The sequence below is a fragment of the Rhea americana genome, unplaced genomic scaffold (genome assembly GCF_003343005.1).
Source record: "Rhea americana isolate MKP2758 unplaced genomic scaffold, rheAme1 scaffold_165, whole genome shotgun sequence".
NCBI lineage: Eukaryota > Metazoa > Chordata > Aves > Rheiformes > Rheidae > Rhea > Rhea americana.
Window position 1 is genome coordinate 269,005 of NW_028185761.1, and position 24,284 is coordinate 293,288.

Genomic DNA, 24,284 nt, shown 5'->3' on the forward strand with positions numbered 1-24,284 from the left:
CAAACAAAAGATGACCATGGAGTCTGGTAGGGCATGAGCCTGTGTATGAGCGAGGGGTGTGAGACCTCTGTGTACCTTTATAAAGGCAGGCTGTAATGCTCAGAGAGAAGATCCAGGGCAGAGATGGAGGGGGACTGGAGGACTTGCTAGCGCTGCTGCGGCTGCAGTAGTGTACCTTTAGCCATCCCTGGAATGTCTCAATTAAACYGACGTGTTTTTAAAGGAGATAAATCTGACCGATTAGTTCTTACGGGCTGTTCTCCGGACAGACGTTATGCCCCTACCAAAGTGCATTTTCCTCTTGAACAAAAGGGACGCATGACTTCCTTGAGCAAGGAGGCTCTTTGAGAAAGGAAGTTTCCATGGAGACACTTACTTGACTTAAGCGATCTGCTTAGAGCTTGAGAAGAGACTTGGGAGTAAACACCACGTCAAGACAAAAACCAGTATTTTGCAAAGTCACGGGGGTTGCCTCAGGGTTTTGTTTCCAACTTGATGCCACTTTTCAGAGGCCTGGTTTTCAGAACGTGCCAAAAAATTTGCCTGGTCAAAGATGTAAGGCACAGGAAAGGCAGCCACTTCTAAGCCAATATCTCAGTAAATGTCCCAATACATCTGTGTCTCAAAATACCACAGATTGATAAAGGTGGGGCACATTTAACAGCAAAGTACAATGCAAGAACAGACTGAAGTGGCTTAGTGGTAGGTACTTGGTTTCTTAAAAGTTTCACATTGTTACTTGACAATAAAATTGGTCCAGACCAAAATCCAAGAAAAATATTTGTTTGAACGTCATTCCTAATTAAGAGTTTGYACAATCCATTTCCACAGCGGACACCGACATCTTCAACGTTAACATTATTAAAGGTGAAGTCKGACTCTCAAATCATCTTCCCAGCATAAAATGAGCCAATTTAATGGCTTTCTTTATTTTGACAGTATTAGAAAGCCTGTAGGCGTATTTTGGGTCATAGACCCACTAGATCAAGCATATGGATAATTACTGCTCTAGKATCTCAGTGTTTGTTGCTAATGACACTATACCAAATCCAAGTACGGGACTTTCGGGAAGCAGCTGCCAGCCCCTCCGCAGGGAATAGCAAGCAGTGACAAAAGAGAGCAAATATACCTGAGAGCTGAACAGAAACAGACCAAAACAGACATCTGCAAAAAAGTGGTACGAGAGCTTCGGAAGAAGATGGAGTTGGGCCAAGAGCGGCAGGGGCAGAAGGAAGCAACGGTTAAAGATCTCGGCTCCACAACGGCTTGCTGAGAATCTCYAGGGAGTGTCACAGCTGCCTGCTGCATAGCAACATAGAGAAATCTCTGCAGAAAGGCAGCAGTAAGGAGTAGGGAACCTTTCATGTGAAATGAAGAGGTTCTCAAAGCGGCTGGAGAGTGAAGCAGAGGCTGCGGAGCGGCAGCATAGCTTTGAGTTACAGCACAGGCTAAGAGAGCTGGAGCTAACCCAAGAGGTTTGCAGAAATGACATCATTCTGCCGAAGAGAAAACTGGGAAGCAGAACGAAGGAGACAGCCTTGTCCTGACGGGGAAATGAAGAGAGGCCCCAGGTTCGGCTGGTACGCGAAACTGCAGAAGCAAATTTAATGCAGGTGTCCAAGGATGGCAAGAAAGTCATTYCCTCTTGCCCGGCAGGGTCAGTATGGCATCTTTTCACCATCAGTGCTGCTCCGGGGTTGTTGTCAGCACCAGCTGTGCTTTGGGCTCTTGTTTGCAGTGAAGACTTTGTCCTTCAACAACCACCAACTCCAACAGCTTGCCACAGACATCTCTGTGTCACGCTCAACCTGGAAATACGACTGTTACCATTTTAAAATTGGCTAGATTATTTCTTCGTCTTTCTTCCTGCTGCCTTGGCTTAACTCTCCCTACAGTGCCCTGTTTGTTTAATGTATGAGGGCAGCTCAGCAGTTTGAAAAACAAAACTGAAACTTTAAATAAAACCTATACGAATTACCTGATTTTCCTTTCCCTGCTATTTCAGCAACACRTGAAATGACAACAGAAATGAGCGGGGGTGCTTAAAGGCAGAGTTGTGCTTTTCTGATCTATTTTAGAGTAATCAGATCTTTTTTGAGGGAGCAAAGTGACTTCACACTGAAAACTGTTATGCTAAGTGCAAATTTTAACTGTTTATTTTAATGAATTCTGCAGTAATTAAGGCTCAGAGATTCTCAAATCCTATCCAGCACATTTGTGTTGGTTGCTATCCCAAATCTTAATATTTAATATCGAGACAACAGCCGAGAAGTAGGTAGTCTTAGCTATTTCCTTGTCTTTCTGGTTAAGGCTTAAATAACCACCAAACAAGACAGCAGCTTACCTTGTCTGGCCTTCGGTTCCCAGTCTGGAGGTGACAGTGGTGGTGCCTTTCTCTCACAGTCACTTTGCTTTACGTTCATAAGAAGACGAGCTTAGAAGAAGGCATCTTGTCTGGTGTTTCTCTCTGGAGAAACATCAGCCTGGAAGCAGGATCTGGACCGCAGCTTGAGCTTGAGCAGGATCTGGACAGCAGCCTTGCAGATGCTTGTTTTCTCCCCAGTTAGAGCCTGGTGTCTGAGGCTCCTGATTTGARGGAGGAAATCAGGTAAAGGTGTTGGATAGGGTATTTAAACTTCTTTCTCCAGCATCACTTTTTCCTGTGAGGTCAGTAACTAAGACTGGTGGAGACCRATGACAAGAGTAGGAGTTTATCTTCCCGTGCGCCTTTTGCATGAGTRCCTTGTCCCGGTGTGGAATGGGACCTTCATGGGTTGGGGTGGATGCCATGCGCTGCCACTCTCACCCTTCTGCAGCTCATTTCCTCCTCATTTCAGTGAGACAGACCYGAATGTTTTACCCTGATGAACTTAAATAAACCAAATCTAGTGCTAAGAGGAAATGCTCAAGTCGGCTTCTGGTGAACAGGAGGGCGATACGGAGTGGAAAGCTTTCCACCAGGGTCTTGTAGGCCAGGTGAGTGCCGAGCCATATGGCAGGGGGAGCTGAAACACATCTGGAAAAAAGAAAGGCACATTTTGAATATGGAGTTACAAACTAGCTTGAATAAGGCAATTGCTTGTTACTTCAYAAAATCCCCTATGGCCCAGAACTTGTGCTTTAGCTGAAAACTGCTTTGCTAACAACTCTCTTGCAGGAAATCAGAGGAGAGGACTGTTTCTCTGCTTTTACAAAGATAAGGGGCTCTGTCACCTGAGCTAGAGGAACATTGCAGCCCATGGAGAAATGCCTGGGGACTGCGGAGTCCTTGGTACGTGCMCTGGATGCTTCTCACTGCCAAGATGTGATAGCATCCCATGTGGGATGTCCTTGGCCCATCAAAGACAGGAAATCAACCTGCAGGTGGACCAGGACCAACCAGGAAATCAGCAGCAGATCTGGCTTCCTTGYAATTGTCACGTTAGAAGGTAACATTCCCATCAAAGTACCTGTAAAACYGGTTTGGTGCTGGGTCGGTGTTTGGTGGCTCATGTCTGGCCTCGTGGAGGAGGCACAGTCCTTCTGTAACTAGAAAAACGGAGCCAAGCAGCTGAGCAGGCAGAGACYGTGCACCCCCAGATGGAGGAGGACTGTGTGTAGTGATGGTATCTGCTGCCCTCTTTCTTGCTCTAAAATTAAGAGCTGCTATCACTTCTCTCTCTTTCCCTCAGGGAAAAATGGGAGGGAAGGGAAAGAAAACTTCTGCCCTGCCCAGCTGTGCTGAGACTGAGTAGCTGTGGGCTGGTGTGTGAGCTGCATTTGGTGGAAGAAAAGTAAATCCCGCAAGACTTGCGAGCCTTGTGCCCCTCCGCACCCGTCGGACAAAGCCGGCGCTGGGTGCCACCTTGTGCAAGAGTACTTTTTCATCGACAAGGGCAGCAGAAACCTGACAGCAGTGTGGGGCAAGTACTGCCACTGGGAAAATGAGGGATTGACATGGATGAAGTAGATGTGTATGTAGGAGAAAAGAACGAGCCTTGCTTTTCCTCGTGGTGCGGAGGAAAAGCAGTCTTTTTCACCACAGGAGCACTCAAGAAGTTTGGTTTTCTTGAGGCTGCTGGTCCATCACCACTTCTCCCCACCACAGAAAGCTCTGTGTCTGCTCCTAGGCCTGCTTGCACTGTTCCCATTGCACCTCCTGCTCCTGTCCCCCTTCTGCTGTGCAGGGCAAGATGAGGTGCACACTGATGGCTGCCCAACAGCTGAGCCCACAGATTTGGCCATGTGACACTAGGCATCAGCTTGCTGCTTTGGAGCTACTGTGCAGGCCAAGCAGGACTGCTGAGGGCTGAGCCATYGTGGGATGTGCTGGTTGAGTGTCTGGCTGGTTGAGTGTGTCTGGCTAGTATTCAAACATCACTTCCTCCAAGCTCARGAGCGGTGCATCCCTATGAGTAAGAAGTGCAGCAAAAGGGGCAGGASACCTGCATGGGTGAGCAAGAAGCTCTTGGCCAAATTCTGACAGAAGTAGAAAATACACGGAATGTGGAAGAGGGGACAGGGTACTTGGGAGAATGATAGGAATACAGTCAGAGGGTGTGGAGATGCGGCAAGGAAGGCTAAGGCCCAGTTGGAGTTGAGTCTGGCAAGGGATGTCAAGGACAACAGGAAGGGCTTCTTCAAAAACCTCAGCAGCAACAGGAGGACTAGGGAAAATGTGGGCCCGCTACTCAATGGGGCGGGGGCCCTGGTGACAAGGGATGCAGAGAAGGCAGAATTACTGAATGCCTTCTTGGCTTCAGTTTTCACTGCTAAGGGCAGCCCCCAGGAATCCTGCAGCCTGGATGTGAGGGAGAAAGTCTGGAGAAGGGAAGACTTTCCTTTGGTTGAGGAGGAAAGGATTAGAGACCTTCTGGGCAGGCCAGACATCCACAAATCCATGGGCCCAGATGGGATGCACCCATGGGTCCTGAGGGAGCTGGCGGATGTTGTTGCCAGGCCACTCTCCATCATCTTGGAAAGGTCCTGGAGAACTGGAGAGGTGCCTGAAGACTGGAAGAAAGCCAATGTCACTCCAGTTTTCAAGAAGGGCAAGAAGGAGGACCCGGGCAACTACAGGCCAGTCAGCCTCACCTCCATCCCTGGAAAGGTGATGGAACAGCTCCTTCTGGATGTCATCTCCAGACATATGGAGAGAAAAGAAGGTGATCAGAAGTAGCCAGCATGGATTCACCAAGGGGAAATCCTGCTTAATCAACCTGACAGCCTTCTAGGATGGAATGTGATGGGTAGATGAGGGCAGAGCAGTGGACGTTGTGTCCCTTGACTTCAGCAAGGCTTTTGACACTGTCTCCCATAACATCCTCCTAGAGAAGCTCAGCAAGTGTGGGTTAGACGAGTGGCCAGTGAGGTGGATTGAGAACTGGCTGAAAGGCAGAGCTCAGAGGGTYGTCATCAGTGGCGTGGAGTCCAGTTGGAGGCCTGTGGCTAGTGGCGTCCCCCAGGGCTCAGTCCTGGGTCCCATCCTGTTCCACTTCTTCAGCAATGACCTGGATGAGGGGACAGAGTGCCTCCTCAGCAAGTCTGCTGATGATGCCAAGCTGGGAGGAGTGGCTGACACACCAGAGGGCTGTGCTGCCATTCAGAGAGACCTGGAGAGGCTGGAGAGTTGGGCAGAGAGGAACCTGCTGAGGTTCAACAAGGGCAAGTGCAGAGTCCTGCACCTAGGGAGAAATAACCCCAKGCAGGAGTCCAAGCTGGGGTCTGCCCTTGTGGAGAGCAGCTCTGCAGAGAAGGACCTGGGAGTGCTGGTGGATGACAGGTTGACCATGAGCCAGCAATGWGCMCTTGTGGCCAAGAAGGCCAATGGTCTGCTGGGGTGCATTGCGAAGAGTGTTGGCAGCAGGTGGGGGGAGGCGATCCTGCCCCTCTCCTCAGCCCTGGAGAGGCCTCATCTCGAGTCCTGTGTCCAGTTCTGCACTCCCCAGTGCAAGAGAGACATGGAGCTACTGGAGAGAGTCCAGCGTAGGGCTGCAAAGATGATCAGAGGACGAGCACCTGCCCTGTGAGGAACGGCTGCGAGATCTGGGCCTGTTTAGCGTGGGGAAGAGAAGCCTGAGGGGGGATCTGATCAATGTGTACAAGTACCTGAAGGGAGGGTGTCAAGGGGTCGGGGACAAGCTCTTTCCAGTTGTCCCATGTGACAGGACAAGAGGCAATGGGCAGAAACTGAAGCACAGAAAGTTCCGCCTGACCGTGAGGGGGAATTTCTTCCCTGTGAGATGACAGAGCCCTGGACCAGGTTGCCCAGAGAGGTTGTGGAGTCTCCTTGTCTCGAGATCTTCAAGGCCTGCCTGGATGCAACCCTGTCTAACGTGCTGTAGGTGACCCTGCTGAGCGGGGAGGTTGGACTAGATGATCTCCAGAGGTCCCTTCCAACCTTAATACATCTACCACCATTCTAACCAACCACCATTTTCCATGATTTTTCAGGTGACTTTCTGTCTTGGAGACTTCTTCCCCTGGGCCAAACTTGGTTAATTGCCCAGCAGTTGCCTGGGGTGGGAGATGTGGACAGGTGATGATTTTAAGGYCTTAGTGGTTTGGGGATGGAGAAAAGATACTGAGAGTTTCTATTGGGTGGTGCTTGTTCGTTTTGGTAACTGGAGCTGTTGGCTAATTAAGAGCTGTTGGCTAAGTTCATCATGTTCAGGGTGATACTGGCTTCGGTTAATTATAACTCTTGTTTGACATCTCTTCATAGCCCCTAGGCAGCTTTCAATAAAAGTCTAGCGTTTTTTTTTCCTTTTTGATTGCTGCATCACTTCTGGAGAGTCAGGTAAGGTAATTCTAAGGAATTCAGTCTTTAATTGAGCGTCTCTGTGAAACTCAGATCTCASCATGTCTCCATCTGCAAACCTCCTAATGAAGTTCTCCCCAGTTATGGGTCACCCTTTGAAATCTTCGTACCTCTCAGYATCAGAGGCTTTTCTGAGGATGAAAACACAGAAACTCCTTCATTCAGAGACTTTTTTCTAAGCATTTCCATCTTTGTTTAGGCGCCTCAGTGAGGCAGGGTTTTGAGAGCTCCYGCAGCTTTCCTGGCTGAGACCTGCAGGTTGCAATATACATCTTAACACCTGTCCTCTGTTCCCAAAGCTTCATTTCCTTTCCTCTGCACAGGAGGGAAAACAACACGATTATCTCAGAGGGGTGTCCTGAGGCTACACTTGCAATTATTGCTGCATCGGTGGCGCCTCCTTTTGAAGATCTTGAAGCTGATCTCACAATCCATCGTGAGCAGGGATTACTTTTTTGTACCTGAATTTAGTGCCCTGTCGTCTTTGGCTCTGGGCTAGATCTAGGTAGTGGTAAGGTTTACAGAGAGAGGTGATGCCTTATGTTAAATTAGAGGGGCTACAGCTGAGGAAAGAAGAGAAGAACTTTTGGGAACAGACGACTTCAGGTGTGGCACAGACAGAGCAAACTGGAAGCGAAGTCCTGGTGGGAAYAGTTGTTCTGCATGTAGCTTAAGCTTATTTGGGAGTAAAGGAGGGAATTAGTAGTAGGAGAAGCAGTAAGCTAGTAGGTATAAAGAGAAGAGATGTTAATTATCACACCCAGAAGAGCTTTGAATTTTGCTTCCCAAGGCTCATCTTCTGGGAGGATTTGTAGTTTTGCTCTAACATTGAGAGCAGGAAGCTTGCCTGGGTTTCTTGGCTGGCCCTTTCTGATTCCTGTGGCTGTAATGCCCTCTCCTGGCAGCTGCACTAGGGATTCGTTTCGTTTTACATTGCTCATTCAAGACCTAAAGCCTGAGTGTTACCTGCTGAAGGCAGCTAGTGCACGCTAGCCRGTAGGAGGTGGTTGTTATATTGGATTTGATGCCCCCCAAGTGTCTATTGCCTTGCCATTGCCCCACATCCTCCATCTCCCCCTTTTCTCCTRTCTTCTGAAGGCCAAATGCTGACTCCAATGTTTGTGCTCCTGTGCTTGGAGGAGTGCAAACCTCCCTCTGGCAGGAACCACCACGGGCCATGTGTGCAGCCATAAGGGTATCTAGGACCTGAGTGCACCTAGATTGAGCACAGTGGACAGGTAATGACCACCGTCTGGCTCCTCCTTCCAGGGGCTGTGCTGGCACAGGGGGGCAGTGACAGGGCTGAAAACTGCTTCCCCATCCTCTGCTCCAATTCTTTCACCAAGATCAGGGGTCCAAGGATGATGTATGATGTTTCCCCAGGTGGGAGTATCTACCCCTTTCTTCTAGCAGAAATTTCCCCAGGTAAATTCGTGTTTTCCAAACATGTTAGGCTCTAATCCTGCCTCCTACCCAAGGATTTGTTGTCTTTACATGTTTTGTAAGTAAAAGTTCTCTTCTCTTTTTAAAATACCCAAGAGAGATGTGCTTCTTCAATGAGACAGGCTGATGGATTCCTGATGCTAGATCCTCATTCACACTTCACATGAGCTTTTTGCAAGACAAGTTTGAATGCTGGGCACAGGTTTCTGTGGCTTGAGTCCACCCTTATGCAGAGCTCAGCCTTAGGAGCTTGGAGTAAGACCCACTGCCTACTGCGCAAGGCCAAAAACCGAGGGCCTACGAGGAATTACTGTTTTATACTTGCTATATTTTTATTCTCTTCATTTAGGATCTCCTAATGACCCTTTCCGACAGGGTGTTTGATGTCCAACAGTGGCCTTTGGCAGTRGAGGTGTTGGGGCCTAGGAGGACCCCATGCTCCAGGGTGCTTCAGGAATACCCAGAGACACCCATAATTGATCTCACCTCCTTTGGCACCRCAAAGAGGCCTGTGCAGAGAGGGCTGAGCAAGCTGCAGACGGAGTTGGGGGCGACGCTGGGGAGAGAGACAGCAGTGACCCCATACCAGGTACCACCCAGYTCTGCTTTCCCCTCGTAGTGGGAAGAGAGGGCTCGGCGCACCCAGAGTGGTACAAGAGCCTTAGGCAGAGCTAGTGCCTGTGTCAGCATGCTGGGGAGAGGGATGTCTCACCACAGTCCTGGCCTCTACTTGCCTGGGACACTTGCACAAAGGATAAAAAGTGCCCAGTAACATCTCTGCCCATCTGCTGGACTTGTCCTGGGAATGGCAAGTGCCACCCAGGAGGCTCTGTGGTGACAAAGCTGCAGCACCAGCATCAGCCCAGGGGGTGGGAGAGATGGTTTAACCAGTGCAAGTGGTGGGAAGCACCTTTGCTACCTCAAAATGCAGCACCAAATCTGAGCCCCTCACAGAACCCAGTGGAGCTCAGGAGCAGATGTCCCCTTGCTGTGTGGTTTCCTGAAGGATGACCAGCGTGGTTTATGACCAGGGTGCTGGTATGAGGTGAAGACCTTGCTGTGATGTCCCCACTGAGAAGCAGCAAGATGTCCCTGCCACCCACAGGTGCCTCCTCAAAGGTGAGGGGTTCATCAGGGAAGGGACTAACATAGTTCTTCAGGATTCATCCAGCAGAGGATCATCAGGCAGGAGGCCCAAACTGAGCTGGCTTCYGTGTCTCGCCACTTCAAGCACTGAGGCTCTAGAAATAATCTCTTGACGACGGTGTGACCTGCCCACCAGGATGAGCACAGCGGCTGTTTCACACAGGTGGATGGCGAATTCTTGCCACTAATCCAAAACCAGGTCATGGCAAGYGCATGCTGCCCTGGCAGCGAGACGGGGATGTGGGCCAGCTACAGGAATGGCAGCGGCCCACTATAATCCAGAGCTACGCAAGGATGTGGCAATGGTAAAAGCAGGAGCACCTTTCTCTGGAGGCAGCAGGAGGAAAAGGTGCAGAGCTGTGTCTCAAGCTCCCATAAAACAAAAAAACAGAGGTGCTTTACTCCTGAAATCCAGCAAGTTCCCCCCAGCATTTGCCACGTCGCCTTGTTCAGGTGCAGAAACATTTAGCGTTTTCCTGAGMTTTTCCTTGGATGCCTGAGAGCTGGTTTGTCGGACCCTTTTCTTCCTCACTGACCCTTGCATTTTCTTTATCTCTCTGAGACTTCCCTAGACCTTCAGGGTAAATCAAGTTGTGAGCTCCTGTCTTATCTGGATAGTCCGTGATTTCTGCCAGGAAAGAACAAAATGACGCAGTTGCACAAAGAATAGCCATGRAAGAGGACGGTCTTTCACCCTCTTTTCATAATGCTGGATAAAACAGTCCTTGCTCCCAGAAGCAGTCAGCCCTGCCGTGGCAGAGGGGGTGGTGAGGAGTTGCTGCAGCAACCGCTGCGAAAGGCAGAGAGTTTGTCGCTCGGGGCCGGCCGGCTTTGAAGTGCGGTGTGAAAGCTCCRCCGTCTGCCCTCCGACCACACAATGCGGCTTGTATTTGTGCCGTGGGACCTGTTTTTGCAAGGCACAGCCCATCTCTGAGCCCCAGGACGGGGCCTGTTCCTTCCTCTCATCTGCTCCGAGAAGTTCAAGGACTAAAACTGTTGTTCGCTAGTTTGGTCTGTCCCATCGCATCCTTCCAGATCAACCGGGGTAACTTTCAAATCAGTGGGGTTTCTTCTCTGGGCAAARTGATTTAGAGCTTAGTTTATACGACCAGAAGCAGAATTTGGCCCCAGAAGAAACTGGCTGACAATTYTGGCTGCCTAAAGTTGCTTTCTGAGTTTGAATTCAGACCCTTTAGACTGAGTTTCAGTGGCTCACACTCACTCCTGAAGAAACTGTTGAGTGTCTGGCACGTCTCCATGGGCTTCACTTCTCTACAGCTTTATTCACTGTGACTCGGGAGAGGGCAGCAGCATTTCCTGGGAGCAAGCGGGCTTCAAAATATAAATCACCCCAGGCTCCAAGTAGCCTTGTTGTCCCCTTTCAGAGCCTGAGAAATAGTGGTGAAGGAGATGTCCTTGGGGCTTGCCAGCATCATGCAAAAGCTGCTGCTCCCCGTTCGCACAACGATGCTGCCTTACCGATGTGCTGAGTTGCCCCACGCTGCTATCCTGCAAGAGAGCAGAGGCTGGTGTTCGGATTAGCGCGGGTCAGCTCTTCCTCCTCCTGCCCTCCTCCGTTATCGCTCTTGGAAAAGCAAACGCGTGCTGAACGGTGCAGTTCCTGTAGTTAATCTCGCGGGGATGTCTCTACCTGCATGAGTCACCTGCTCTCAAGGCTCTGCAGCAGCACATTGTGCAACCCGGTGCCGGGAGGGGTGTAAGCGCAGCCATTCCCACAGCACATAAGAGTGCTCGGCCTCACAGGAGACCTGGGCCATGCCGACACCGGAGCGGGGAACAGGGAGTTTGTGAGCACAGGGTGGGATGTGGGTTTTAGTAGGAGAAGGCAGTGGATGGAGGGCCTGGCTTTGGTGAAGCAGGGAGTGTGCTGGCAAAGAGGTGGGGGGATGTGAACGTGTGCATTTCTTGATGAAATACAGCTTTGGGTTCCAAATCTTGGCCAGCACCCTGCGCAGGGAGACCATTGCTGTACCTGACGCTCCCTGTTCATGCTGCTTCCACCATGATTTTATCTTCTGCAGACGCAAACTGAGTCAAAACTTGCCAGGGTTCAAGGCCAACCTCCCCTGCTGATGTGCCCTCTTTAAGTGGGCTTTTAYAGCACTAGGCCCTTGCAGATGTTGTTTATGGCCCCATAAAGTTCAGGGCTGGGCTTGCTGATGGCAGGGCTCCAGCAGGTCCTGATGTGATGCTGACGGGGGTCTGGATGAGGCCCATCGCACCGAGCATGTTAACAACCCTGCTCACTTGCCTTCGTTGACAGCTGATGGAAGGGCTGGGGCACAGGTTGATGATTTTCTGACAGAGATAAGCTGCTGAACTCTGAGCTGAAGATACTGGCGATAGAGCAGCCTCTGCCCYGCCAGGGAGTCATTTGTCAGGTGTACGCAGAGCAAATTGCAGCATTAAAGGCTTTACATCTCTGCACCCAGAAGAAAGGGCAGGATGCAAAAGGGCAGTGTTAYTTCAGGGCTGAGAACAGGGATACCTGGGGTCTCCTCCGCTTGTTTGGGGGTGCGGTTATGGTTGTGTTTTAAAAGGTCACCCTCGCTGGTTTTTCAAGGCTCTTTTCTTCACAGCATGGAGAGGAAGATGTTGCTCAGTGCTACCCCCTTATCCCATACATACCTCATGGAGTCTCTCCGTACCAYGAGGATGCAGTAGTTGGAGGAAAGGCCACACATCTGAATAAGCCTCGGGAAGGACAGTAGTGAAGCCTTTTGAGGAGGTATTTCTGTGAGCATTGACCTTGCTCTGGGCTTTGAAGGCAGAACAAAGCTCTCAAACTCTCTAGCTTCTTCACTATTCCTTAAACTTGCTGGGCCACCACCAYGAAATGTGTCCTGCTCTGTGGGGCTCGCTGGGCAGGGACCTTTGAGAACAGAGCATGGCCCTGTGATGAAGCTGCGTTCAGCACAGCCTTCAATGCAATCTGCACCAGAGTCTCCTTGAAGACTGCCTGCTTGTGACTCTCCTGGAGAGCATCAGGCAACATGGATGTTCAATGGGCTGGAGACAGGACTGGATCCTCAACAGGAGCYGAATGCAGCCATGGGTGACACCACAGGAACTAGATGTCTGTCARCTTGCCCCAAGCCTGTTCCAGCAAAGTCTTTGATTAGAGGTTTGGACACTACGGTGATGGCTGCGGTGTAAAACAACCTGAAATTAGAGCTGCCCTAGCAGTAACAGCTCAAAGAAAAAGCAGAATGAAGAGAGAAAAAGAAATGCATCCCCTTRAAAAGGACAGGCTGCAAGAGTGTGGCGTTGTAGCTGCACTCTCAATTATGTTTAGATTACGTACAGTTAAGCTATGTGGGAGGAAGGGATCGTCCAAATCCTTACAGGACCCACACGACCCTGTGGGTGGTCCTGGCTGCACCCCAGGACCCAGAGGGAAGAGCTCCAAAATTGGTGGACACGTCCCAGATGGCCCAGGGCCTCCTGGATTTACTTGCTCATACTTGGGCTGGTGTTCTCCTGGACTTCTAGTAGTCCACAGAAATATCCAGACATCCACAAACCTGAGCTCTTCCTATATATGGTTAAAAATAAGAGGTAGCTACAGGGGAGTGCMTGCTTTGCATCTTATGGATGGGTGGAGAACTTCTAGATCATTTTCTCCTACRTAAATGTACTACTAAGGAAAAAAAAGCCAGTAAGTCAACTTTGGAGATCCAAACTGCTGGACACCAACCTGCAAGGTACTTCAAAAAGCTAATATTGCTTCTCCTTATATATCATCAGTGCAATTGGCCTCCCTAATCTCATGCTTTCCTGTTATCAGGTTTTCAGAARTCAGACCATAAAACAAGTAATATTTCCRGTGGTCCACACACAGTCTCATGCTRTGTCTATTYACCCCAGACAGCTGCATGTTAGCTTGATCACRTACAAAACCAGCTGCTTTTACGTTCAGCACACASCTTACAGTGCCCTAATTTATTTAATATTCTAAGATGAAAAGGAAATGGTGGTATTTTAGGATTCAGTGTTACCTGAGGATTAGCAACATTGCTTTTACAGTAGGAATATTACATGTCCTATGTTCATCACTAGGTTTCAGAGTGAATGAGGCTGTCACCTCTGCAGCCCATTTCTGAGCACAAAACTTCCAGATAGAAACTCATCTTTGTAGCCTGAAAGACTTAGAAACTGCTGGACCATCATTTATACCCTGTTTCTTCCCCTCTGTATTTATGTTACTTGTTTTTGAGGGACCCTCTGGTCTATCTTTTCATCTAAGAAGAAAACTCAGTATGTGAGAAACAACAGGGATGAAAACACTGTGCAACTGGTGTTTCAGAAACAGCTCTCTGGGGTTAGGGGTGAAATTTCTTTCATCTCTTGTGCAGCAAAGAGCTATTCAGAAGGAGGAGCTGTGTGAGGTTGCATAGCTTTCTAATCTGAGAACCTTTACAGACGCCTTTCTGAAAGGCCCGGGCAAACTCAAGCTCAAAAATTTACTAGAAGTTGCAAAATGCAATCACACAAACTGCTTTTGTTTTGCTGATCTGCCCCTCATCCCCTCCAAAAGACATTATGTCTCTAATAGGATTTAGATATTAGAGCCAAAAACACTGCAAAAAATAAATAAAATAACCGATGTTCATGTTTGGGGCAGTTTAAAAATCTGGTACAGTGGAATCTTTCTGGGAGCTTACAGATGTGGGAAATGAGGATGTTTACAGAGGATGTTTAATAGTGGTTTTAATTCAGAGGATCAACAATGACATGTCTTGCCCACATCTCCTTTGAGGTATTTCCACAGACCCCATCTGCTGGACATGAACTCTKCCAGGGCAGCATTTTAATATCAGCCTTCCACGTTCTGTGTGGCTGTGCGCCGGGCAAGGGATCRATCAAACTGAGTTTTGCCTGGGACACCCCAGCTTCTCCCAGAGCCATACGGTGAGAGCTGCCCACATCCCATGATTAGACTTCAGGTTTTCCAGCCTTTGGGACTGAATTTATTAAGCCCCACGTGGCCCCTCCTACCGTGGGAGGGACGGCTCCAGCCGCCTCGCTAAGACTGGRTGTCATACAGCGGTGCCACCATTCGGGTCCAGGAGTGTGACAAGCAAAGGACGCAGCAATYCAAGTGAGGCAGAAGACAAAAATAACCCCTCCACGTGCATCCCGGAGAGGTAAGTGAGCTCGTCCGTCCTACTGCTAAAGATGTTTGCGTGCTTGATGAAATACACCTCTCCTGGCTCTTTCCTGCCTGCCATAAAAGTTAGCACTGTGTGTATGGGGGATTTCCTTGACTTTTCCCTTTGGACTTTTGAGTGTGTTGGTTGGGATCTGACAGCGGGTGATTGACCTGGATTCTGCCTGAATTGCAGTGAGAAACAAAGCTTGAAGTGCCGGAGAATGGGGAGAACCAGTAACAAAAGCTTCCAATGGAGAGCKAAGGGGATTACTTGATAGCAGGAGGATTTCAGTAGACTTGGTGGGGGCCCCCAACCACCCCGCTGAAGACAGAAAGGCTTSGTGGTACTTATCAGTCCAGCTTCACTCCTTGGGTACGCACCAGGCAAATTCGCTCTAACCTGTTGAGGAGAGAAAAGGGAGCAGGGATGAGACATGAGCAACGGGTGGCCGGTGGGGTGGTTTGAGCTGGGATGGTTGGTGGGAGGGAATTGGTGGTGAAACATTTGTAATGCCTCCGATAAAGGGCGGTTTCCATAGTAAAATGGATAAAGAGCCTCTTTCTCTTTCTCTCTAAGAGCCTGCCTAGCATGTGAACCGGGAGGTTGATTGGGGAATAAATAACCCATGAAATGGTAACATCTGGCAACAGCTGTAAATAATCAGAACCTGGCTAGAAAGGCTGGGAACGACATGGGACAAAAGCAGGCCGGCCTGACTTTTCCCCCSCGGCTGCAAATTGCTGTGTGAGTTTTGGTGTGCAACTGTTTTCTTCCTCTAAGTTGGATGCCTTGGCGGTGGGCCAGATGCTGGTGTCTGTTACGCAGGTGTAAATCAGGAGGGAGAGCGAGTCCTGGGGAGCTGTGCTGGGTTTGCAGCTGAAAGCAGGATTTGACCCTCATTTAGATTGCTGTTGTCCAAATACTTACACCTCACTTGTAGGTATAAGTGCAATTAGCAGTGAAATGAGTGAATTTTGACTTCTAGGAAAGACTGAATTTTAATTCAGGATTGGGTGCTCGGCTAATATAAACCAGAGGACAGGCACCAGGCCAAGTCTGAGCTGGACAGTGCAGATTTGCACTAGCGTGGTGTATATCACCTCCTGCTAGCTGATTTTACTCTTTCTTTGGCAACCCTAATCTCACAATTGTCCAAATATAGTGTCTCTCAGGACTTATCCTCACGCACATGACACCAGGTGGAAGGGCAAGAGAGAATGGAAATGATTTCCTACAGCTGCTCAAAGCTTTTTAGCTACACTTAACAAAAAATGCAGTGTACCAGGAGACCAGCTGTATTTTAATTAAAAAATTGTTTCGAATGTGAAATGAGCCAAAGTAGTCACTTCCTTTCCAACCTCGCTGTTGCAATGTTTAAAAGGTGTGTAGGATTACCAGCGCAATTTGGAAACTTTGCAGAAAAATAAAAAGTTCAGTTTCACGACCAGTCCTGTCATGAACACTTTCTTATGCCATGACATTAGGACTAAGGAGATGACTGGTGTCTTTTGAGCTTTGCACATCATTTTCTGTGATGAAATTGCAGGTCTTGAAAACACAGAAATTTGGTGATATCTTGTGAGATTATCTGCAGTTTAGAAAGTGTCTCTACGCAAGCAGTTATTGTACAGCAGGCCGCAACAGCAGCGACGCTGTACAGCAACGGCCTTGCTTCGGCCTGCCCAGCCTGGAGTACAGTCTTGCGAAACTTTGAGGCAAGAGGTCCATATCTCAGCTTAGAGTGACCAGCTGGCTCACAGGACTGCTCCAGAGACCCCTGTGTTGTGCAGTAAGGCAGGGACTTCCACTGTTTTTTAAAAGACCAGGTAGAATAGGAAGTTGGGAACATCCTTTGGGCTCTATCTCTCACCAGATGAAAGGAGAGGGAGCCARCGTGGGTACAGCGGCTCAGAGACAAGTTCTGTGACATTGCTGCCTCGGTCCACAGCATCCTGGATCATCCCTCCATGCCAGGCTGGTCTCTGAGAGCAGCAAAAGYTTGGTCTCCATGTTGCAACTTCTGCTCCAACTTCAGACACCTCGTGAGAGGGAGCTGAGCAGACTGCCTGTAGSTGCTCATCTGTTTGTTGTCACATCCTCATCTCATTCTTCACATGCTAGGCTCCTGCTCTCCCACCAACGTTCAAGGAGGAGCCACAGCTGGTTGCTTTTTGGCTGCTGATGTGTTGGCATTTGATGAGACTTCCCTGCCCACAGAGGGTGGCCCTTGGCTCATGTATCCTATGACTCCCCTTACAAACAGGACCTCAGTGTTTGCAGCATTTCAACCCTTGCTTGTCCTCTGCAGGAAGAGGGAGGGGAGACGAAAGAGTGATGCTTTGGAGGGCTGAACAGATTCACAGTATCATGCCTAGTTATCTGGTCTCTTACTGCTCACCCTGCAAGGGATGTCCTGTGTTCCTATCATAAGTTTTCCTTGCAAGTCTTTGTGGTGTTCCCAGAGAAGACACTGGTTTAAGCTTGAGGAGGACCTGTGCTCAGGGTCAGGAAGGACTCTTCATCCTGCTGGCCCAGGCCCTTTCTGGTGATTGGCCGGCTGTAGTCTGTGCGAGCATGCACCATGCTATAACAAGAGATCGACGAGGAACCCTTTCCTGCACTCCTCTTCTGCAGGCCTTGTGCCATTGCGGCATGGCAGTTCCTTTCTTTAGTCGTTCACCATGACAGGGTGAACTGTAGCTCACCTGGAGCAGCCAGGGAGATATGGCCAAGTTGGGTGGGGGGAACACATCCGTTTGTGAAAGCCAGGAGGGTCACCAGAGAAAGCATCCAAATGCCAGGCAGTGGCAGTGCTGGGGCTGCTGCTCGTGGAGGCAGCCGTAACGTGAACTCTGCTGGTGGGCTGCAGTAAGAGGAAGAACAGATCTGCACCCAGGGCATGGCACGGGAGCAGTCTGAGTCCTTGCTGTATGCCTGCACGCTCAGGATAGAGTCTAATTGCTTACGCAGGGATGTCTTTGAGTCAGCCTCTTCCTTACTCTGCCTCATTTCCTCCATTCTCTAATGCAACTGTGAGCAATTCTTTGTTTCTTCAGCCTCCATCTGCTCTCATTAGGCTGTAAGTCCCTGGAAGGTTTTCAATCCCTAGTAAGTTTGTGCAGCACCAAGCACCGCTAGGCTTCAGTCCCAGCGAGGGGCCAGCAAAGGCCTCCATAACAAGTAACAGGTCCAGTCCTCTCTGCTCCTGCAGCCCTGGCTGCTGCCACATGATTCAGTCCAGTCCTTTCAGCAGCTGCTCCTAATCACTGAACTTATTTTGGAAAGCCTCCAGAATCTGAGAAATAAAAGACACTTTATAAAAGGAAGGGGGGAAAACAGGCAAGGGCAATTGCTTTTAAAAAGGCTACTTACTTCTTAAGATGTACTCACTACTGATTAACCTTCGCTCTGTGAGTGCTTTAATTGATTCATGCCTTAAAATGGACAGAAAAGTTCTATGGGGTCACGGAGGGTCTCATAAACAGTCCGTTTCTCTGCAAAGTTTAAAGACATTTTGGCTGGGAAAAATATCTTGCACAAAATGCAGGTGAATGATACCAACACATTTTTCTCCTTCTGCTTCCCTTAGGCCATCTACACCCCCATCTTAGCACAATACTGCTCCAACATCTTCTTTCCCTCCCCTTTGCTACCAGGCTGAGCCTATTCTTCCCTCCTCTGCGCTTTGCAGGGAGTGATGATTTTGGGCATCAGTTTTTGGCCATTTTGTGAGAATGAGGTCATACAGCATTGGGAACTACTACTGTAAGTCAGCCTGTTGGTACCTTCCATGTGGCCTCAACTGTGGGACCAGATGGGACCATCTGTGGTCCTCATGACCGCTTCATTCAACCACGCATGGTGAATTTCTGTGGCTGCTCTTTGTAGGATGCTTCTTCTGGCACCAGGAGAGCACCTCCAGCAGGAGGAACTGAAGTAGGGCACTTTACTGGAATACACCCATAGCAAAGTGGGAGACAACCCTTAAACAGTGACTGGCCTTTGGCTCTCCATGCTGCTGGTTGTGTGGCGAGCAKCAGCCACATCCACCTCTGTTACTGCAAAGCTTGGGGTGAGGTGCACATGGCAGAAAAGCCCCTTCAGACAGAGGTGTTTGGTGGCCTGGAAGGAAGAAAAATGCTATCTGCAGGTAAGAGGGGATTTAACAGGGATTCATAAAACATAATCTTGATGGAAGTGCCACCAGGCTTGGTGTTAGGAATGCCAGTCTGGAATGGGAGTAGAGCAAGAGGCCCACCAATTCCTACCCGGTCCTGTCCAACAGATGGGTGGATGGTGGCTGCCCAGAAACACCTTATCAGCTGAGGTGGCTGCACGTCACATCTCTATTGATGGCAGAGCCCACCTGCCTTATATCTGTGGGGATTTGTCCTGAGGATTTGTTATTTTTGTATGAGAAGATGAAGACTGTGAGAAACCAGCAGGCATAGGGTAGAGGGAAATCAAGAGTGGGGACAGTGGCAGTGGGAATGAGAAGCACTTGGGGATGCCAGCTGCCTGCAAAAGGCTGTGTGCTGCCGACTGGCCTTGAGCTGTCCTTGTTACTAGTAGTTGTAGAGCCCTCACACCTCAGCCTGGGCCCAGTCATCCAGGGCTGGCTTGCCAGTATCGGGGGAGCTAAACTGAGCAGCAATGAGATCCTTTATGAGTTCGAACAGCATCTGGCTCTCCCAGAGCCTGTGGAGGGACTGGGAAATACATTTTCTTTTTAAATCCCATTACTGAGGTCTACCTGGTCTGAGCTTTTCTATGGGAGAGCCTTCTAGGCAGCTGTGGGCTTTGGGACYCAAAGGCTGAAGCTGTATCAGGACGGTTTGTGAAATTCAGGATACAGATGCTCCTCAGATGTGAACCGAAAAGGTCCCAGGGCTGAGTTGGGCTCACTAGGTTTGATTGRTGAACTTCTCTTCATTTTGGGCTGGATTCATGCCCCAGCACTCTGGGCATCTGCAGGGGCAATTCATGTTGTCTTGCTTTAGATGTCTTAGATGAGTTGAGTTGCGYCTATTTCTCTTCACTGACTGTACCAGGAGTTCAGGTTGAATACTCAAATGTGGATATGAGTCCAGCCCTCCTCTTCCAGTAAGACCAAAGGAAGAATTAACACAATTATACCAAGCTCTTTAACTGTGGCTGAGTGCTGATCCAACAGCACTGACTGTGCTCTTGTGTTCTGGGTGCTGTGAAGGTCTGCCGGTCTCCTGCATACACGAGCAGATTTTTCTGCATGGGGTAATGCCCATGCAATGAAATCTGCAGAGCTCCMTGCCCTGCTGTGCAGGCCCCTGTGGCTCACACCAGTTTATGAATCATTCAGAAGACAGATGAAAATCCAGTGAGGTGTACAGTCCTCATCTGCTGCTTTCATTGTGCTTTTGATTCATCCCGCCTCACAGAAAATGGTAGAGGAAACTAATGTTAATGAACAGAAAGGGCTGCTCTATTTTACAGAGAGGAAACTGAGGCTCTGAGTGACTTGGCACAGGTGCCTTTGTAGGCTGGTGGCAGGACAGGGGACTTTTAAATATGGATCCTGGATGTCAGGCTATCCTTCCACTCTTAAGTTAGTCCAAAACTCTGAAATGACTTACGCAGAAATCTAATAGTGCTTGCTTAGTTAGGAAGTGCTTCACTCTGGGAAAGGGCAAAACTGTGTTTTTGTGATACGCAAACGGACCAGCCTGGGTGCATCTGGGTACTGCAGAGAGCTAGGAAGAGAAATCTTTGGCCAGCAGCATGGAAAGCACCCTTCCTCTGTTTCTCCTCCTCTCATCGCAAGGGTATTTCGCTCTGAGGCCTGAACTTTAACACCCGCAGCTGGGGGGAGGGCCAGCGATGGGGGCTTCAGAGCGGTGACTGTTCAGGGCCCCTGTCCTTTGTCCAGGCTGAATAGCGCTCTGCAGAGCTGCTGGGCAGAGGTATGTGATCTGCAAAGCTCTCCATACCCCCCCCCCCCGCTTTTGGCTGCCAGACAAAGTCTTCCCTTGGAGATGGTGCTCTTGGCTGAATGCGGCCCTTGGGGGGCTGTGGGGCTGCTGAGGGTCGTTTCCCCCCCCCCCACCATGCTGCTTCCCAATCTCATCATCTCTCCTTAGCAGCAGGGCACAAAGAGTCGCTTAGGAATTCACAGGAGCAGAGAGGGAGGCGAGCCAGGACGTGCTGAACTGCACAAAATAGGATTTATCTTCAAAGAAAATTTGCCACCCCCTTTCTGAGCTCTTTTTGCAAGGGATTTAATCCCCCCCCCCCCCAGGCACTCGGCAAACTGTGAGCCGTGGGAGCACTTTTTGCCTCCCCACAGTTGCTTTTCGATGCTGGGAGGGCGACTTCTTAGCAAGTTGGGCCACCCCGCGACAGCGCCCGGGTTTGTGCTCCAGCGGTTCAGGTCCGAGCCCTGCCGCGTGCAGGCGGCCGCAGGGCAAGGCCACTGCCCGCAGTGCCGTTYGCAGCCGTGAGCGAGGCCAGGGCAAAAGCCCCGTCTTTTCCCGGTGACCGTGGCTACCGGCGACGAAGCCCGTGGAGCGGAGCTTCGTATCAAACCGGCCATCCTGTCTCCGTTTCAGGCTGGGTCTGGGCCTGAACCAGGAGGTGTGAGCTCATCGGTGCCGCCGGTTCGCCGCTCGGCTGAGCAAACCGGCGCACGGACGCGGACGTCTCTGCCGTCCCGCGGCTGGGGCCCGCACCTGGCTGGGTGGGTGGGGTGGAAGGTCTCCTCCGTGGAGCAGCTGCGTAAGAAGCTGTTCCTGACACTGTTCAGYGACTAATTTCCGCCTTTGCCCATCTACATGTCCCAGAGGACAGACTCCCGCTTCCTCGGAAGGCCAGTCCTCCGCACAGGTGGGACCCCAAGACTGAGCTAAGCGGTCCCCAAGCTTAYGGGTTATAACTAAGCTATATGACGGAGCTCTGGAAGGAAGGAAGGGGGAGTAGGAAGGAGGGGTGGAACCTTCCAGAAGGCAGTGTGTGTGGGGGTGGTGGTGGTGCCTTCCTGAAAGGGAGGGTGGAAACTACCAGCAGGTGGGGAGGGGGGTGGAACCTTCCAGAAGGGGGGGTGGAACCTTCCAGAAGACAGTGGGGGGTGGAACCTTCCAGAAGGCAGTGTGTGTGGGGTGGTGGTGGTGGTGCCTTCCTGAAAGGGAGGGTGGAAACTACCAGCCGGTGGGGAGGGGGTAGAACCTTCCAGAAGGGGGGGTGGAACCTTCCTAAGGTGGTGGTGGGAGATGGAACCTTCTAGAAGGGGGGGGGTGGAACCTTCCCAAAGTGGTAGGGGGAGATGGAACCTTCCTGGGGGTGGGTGGAACCTTCCCAAAGTGGTGGGGGGAGATGGAACCTTCCAGAAGGGGGGGGTGGAACCTTCCAGAAGGCCGGGGAGGACTGGGGTAGTGGTGGCGGGGGGGAACGACCTGCGGCTCGGGCAGTCGTTTCCTCGGGGCAGCACGCGTTAGCGCAGCCTGCTGAGTGCTTTGGTGCGGAGACGCCAGTCTGACTTCGGATTAAGTGAGGCCTCTGCCGCCGACGGCGCGTTAGGAGTCATCCCCAGGGACTGGACGTCGCGGGGGAGAAATAGGCCCCAAACCTGAGGGGTTATCGTAAGGCTACCTTGAAGGATTAGATAGCAGCTGAGACTATTTTTTTTGGGGGGGGGGGAGGAGAGTGAAAAGAGGGATACGTGCAAAATTTTGGTTCAACTTTGGAGCAGCTGAGGCCTCTCTGGAGTTGTTCAGCTCTGGGATGAAGCCAGGGATTAAGGCACCTTTGATATCCTCAGTTCTCCTGGTCAATGTGTGGCTTTGCTTTAAGGCTGATAGCCCCCTCRGAGTGAGATTAGCCTGTCCCCGTTCAGATGGGGACAGCCCCAAGGCTGGTTGCCTGCAGGCCCCCTTTCGGCTATGGGGGGGGAAGAAGCTCTTAGATGTCCTCCGTGACCATCTCTGAGCTCACTGGGAGGTCCCAGGGCACAGGTCAGCTCGCTCGGGGACGTGTCCAGAGACAGGCTGGATAAAGCTGCCAGTGGAAGCACCTTTTTGATCCTGGAGGATCAGGGCAGCCTTTATGAACAGCTGAGATTGCCAAGGTCTAAAGCGAGGGGGACGGATCAGCAAGCTTCATGGAGGACTGGCTGGTCCTCCATGAAGCTTGCCTGAAACTCCCTCCTTTTTCCTAAAAAGGCTTCATCTTGCAGAGTGCTCAGGGGGAGGACTCCTCTGAGAGGCAGCTCTGCTTCCCAGCAGATTTTGTGGCTGTGGTTTTGGCAGTGAACCATAGTCCAGATGATACTGGCATACAGCCTGGCCTCTTTCTGTGACCTCTTACTTTGAGTTCCTGCCCTCAGCATACCTCTGTGACTAATGCTAAGTCAGCTCTTCCCAAATTCATCCAGTCCTGTGCACAGAGTGTCAGTCAGACTCCTTTGAGTCTTAACACCAGTAAACCAGTAAAAACCAGTAAACCCCATGTCCTCAGGGCCAAATGCAGTCCCAGACCTGGCCTATTCAAGGATACAAAGGTGGCATCTTGCTTCAGCACTTGGAGATATATGCAAAAAGCTTGAACTGAGCTAAAAAAAGCTTGAGGCTTCRAGCGGCGTTACTGAGTCAGTATTGGATCTTGGTGAGGAAAAGCAAATTGACCGCACAAAATTGATTAGTTGCATCAGAAAATCATGTTGTTAACATTTCATGTATCCACAGAGAAATCTAGCTCTCACTAGACACTGGAGCTCAATTTTGAGCAGGCCACACCACCCATTTGAAGCACAAGCTCGTGCTGGATGTGTTAACCCTTAGACTTTAGTGCAAAGACTTCTCTGTGATGGGAGTAAGTTGCCATGTAACCCTAATGGGTACAAGATTTCCATTCTATTTTTAAGTTAATTTGTTTGAAATAGGCTTTGATTATTTGTGTTTGTTCAAATTGTGGTCACATGTTACAAAATACTGGGCATTAACCTTTGTGAAGACCTYGCAGTTGCCATGAAAGCTACAGCCATTCCATGTTGGAGGTGTCCTAGAACAAATGAAATCAGGAAATACTGTGCCTGCAAGAGCAGAAGCTGTTTTTCCTCATTAATCTCTTCTACATTCATTCTTTATTTCCTTTGCTAAGCTCTATCATTTATTTGCAGTAGTTGTTGTGACCTTCTGTCTCAAAGTCAGCAGCTATTCAGTTCATGAGATGTACTTCACACATTTTTGTCTCTAGCTGTACATATTCCCTGGGATCCAACAGAGAAGTAAGATGTAATTAGGACTTAGAAATAAACTGTTGAAGGTCTTTGTGATAAATTATCATGTCATCTGCCAGGGAAAGGAAACTGTGTAGAGCATATTCTATATCATAGGGCGGTTATGTCTATCTCTGTTTTATGTGAGCCTTCTTCATTTTCAGTGTTAAACCACTTCAGTTCCTCAAAGAGAAACGGAAGACAGATGATGGTGAAATAAGAGCAATTCTAGACTGTGATCCAAATCCTCCAGTTTTAATTCACATGTTTTAATTCATGTGACTTCAGTGCAGTGCTGCACAACAGCCAGGGCTGCCTTTGGTGCCCCTGGCTGTTTGTGACCGAGGCAGCCCTACAACTAAAGACCATTTCCACTCCAGTGGGCAACAATTCACCCTGCAGTTCAAGCAAGTGCAGACAAAGCCTTGGGAGGAGGAGAATGGAGCAGGGCAGACTCTGTAGAATAGAAATGCCAGTT

General features: G+C 49.9%; 1 protein-coding gene across 1 annotated transcript in view; it reads left to right on the top strand.

Moving 5' to 3' along the window:
- The first annotated feature begins 14,422 nt into the window (after positions 1-14,422).
- The window catches only part of GDPD4 (glycerophosphodiester phosphodiesterase domain containing 4), a 47,055-nt gene continuing 37,193 nt past the window's right edge, over positions 14,423-24,284 (top strand). Inside the window, exon 1 of the mRNA XM_085300538.1 lies at positions 14,423-14,556. The gene's annotated coding sequence lies outside the window, so the exon portion shown is untranslated. The remainder of the gene's footprint in view (positions 14,557-24,284) is intronic.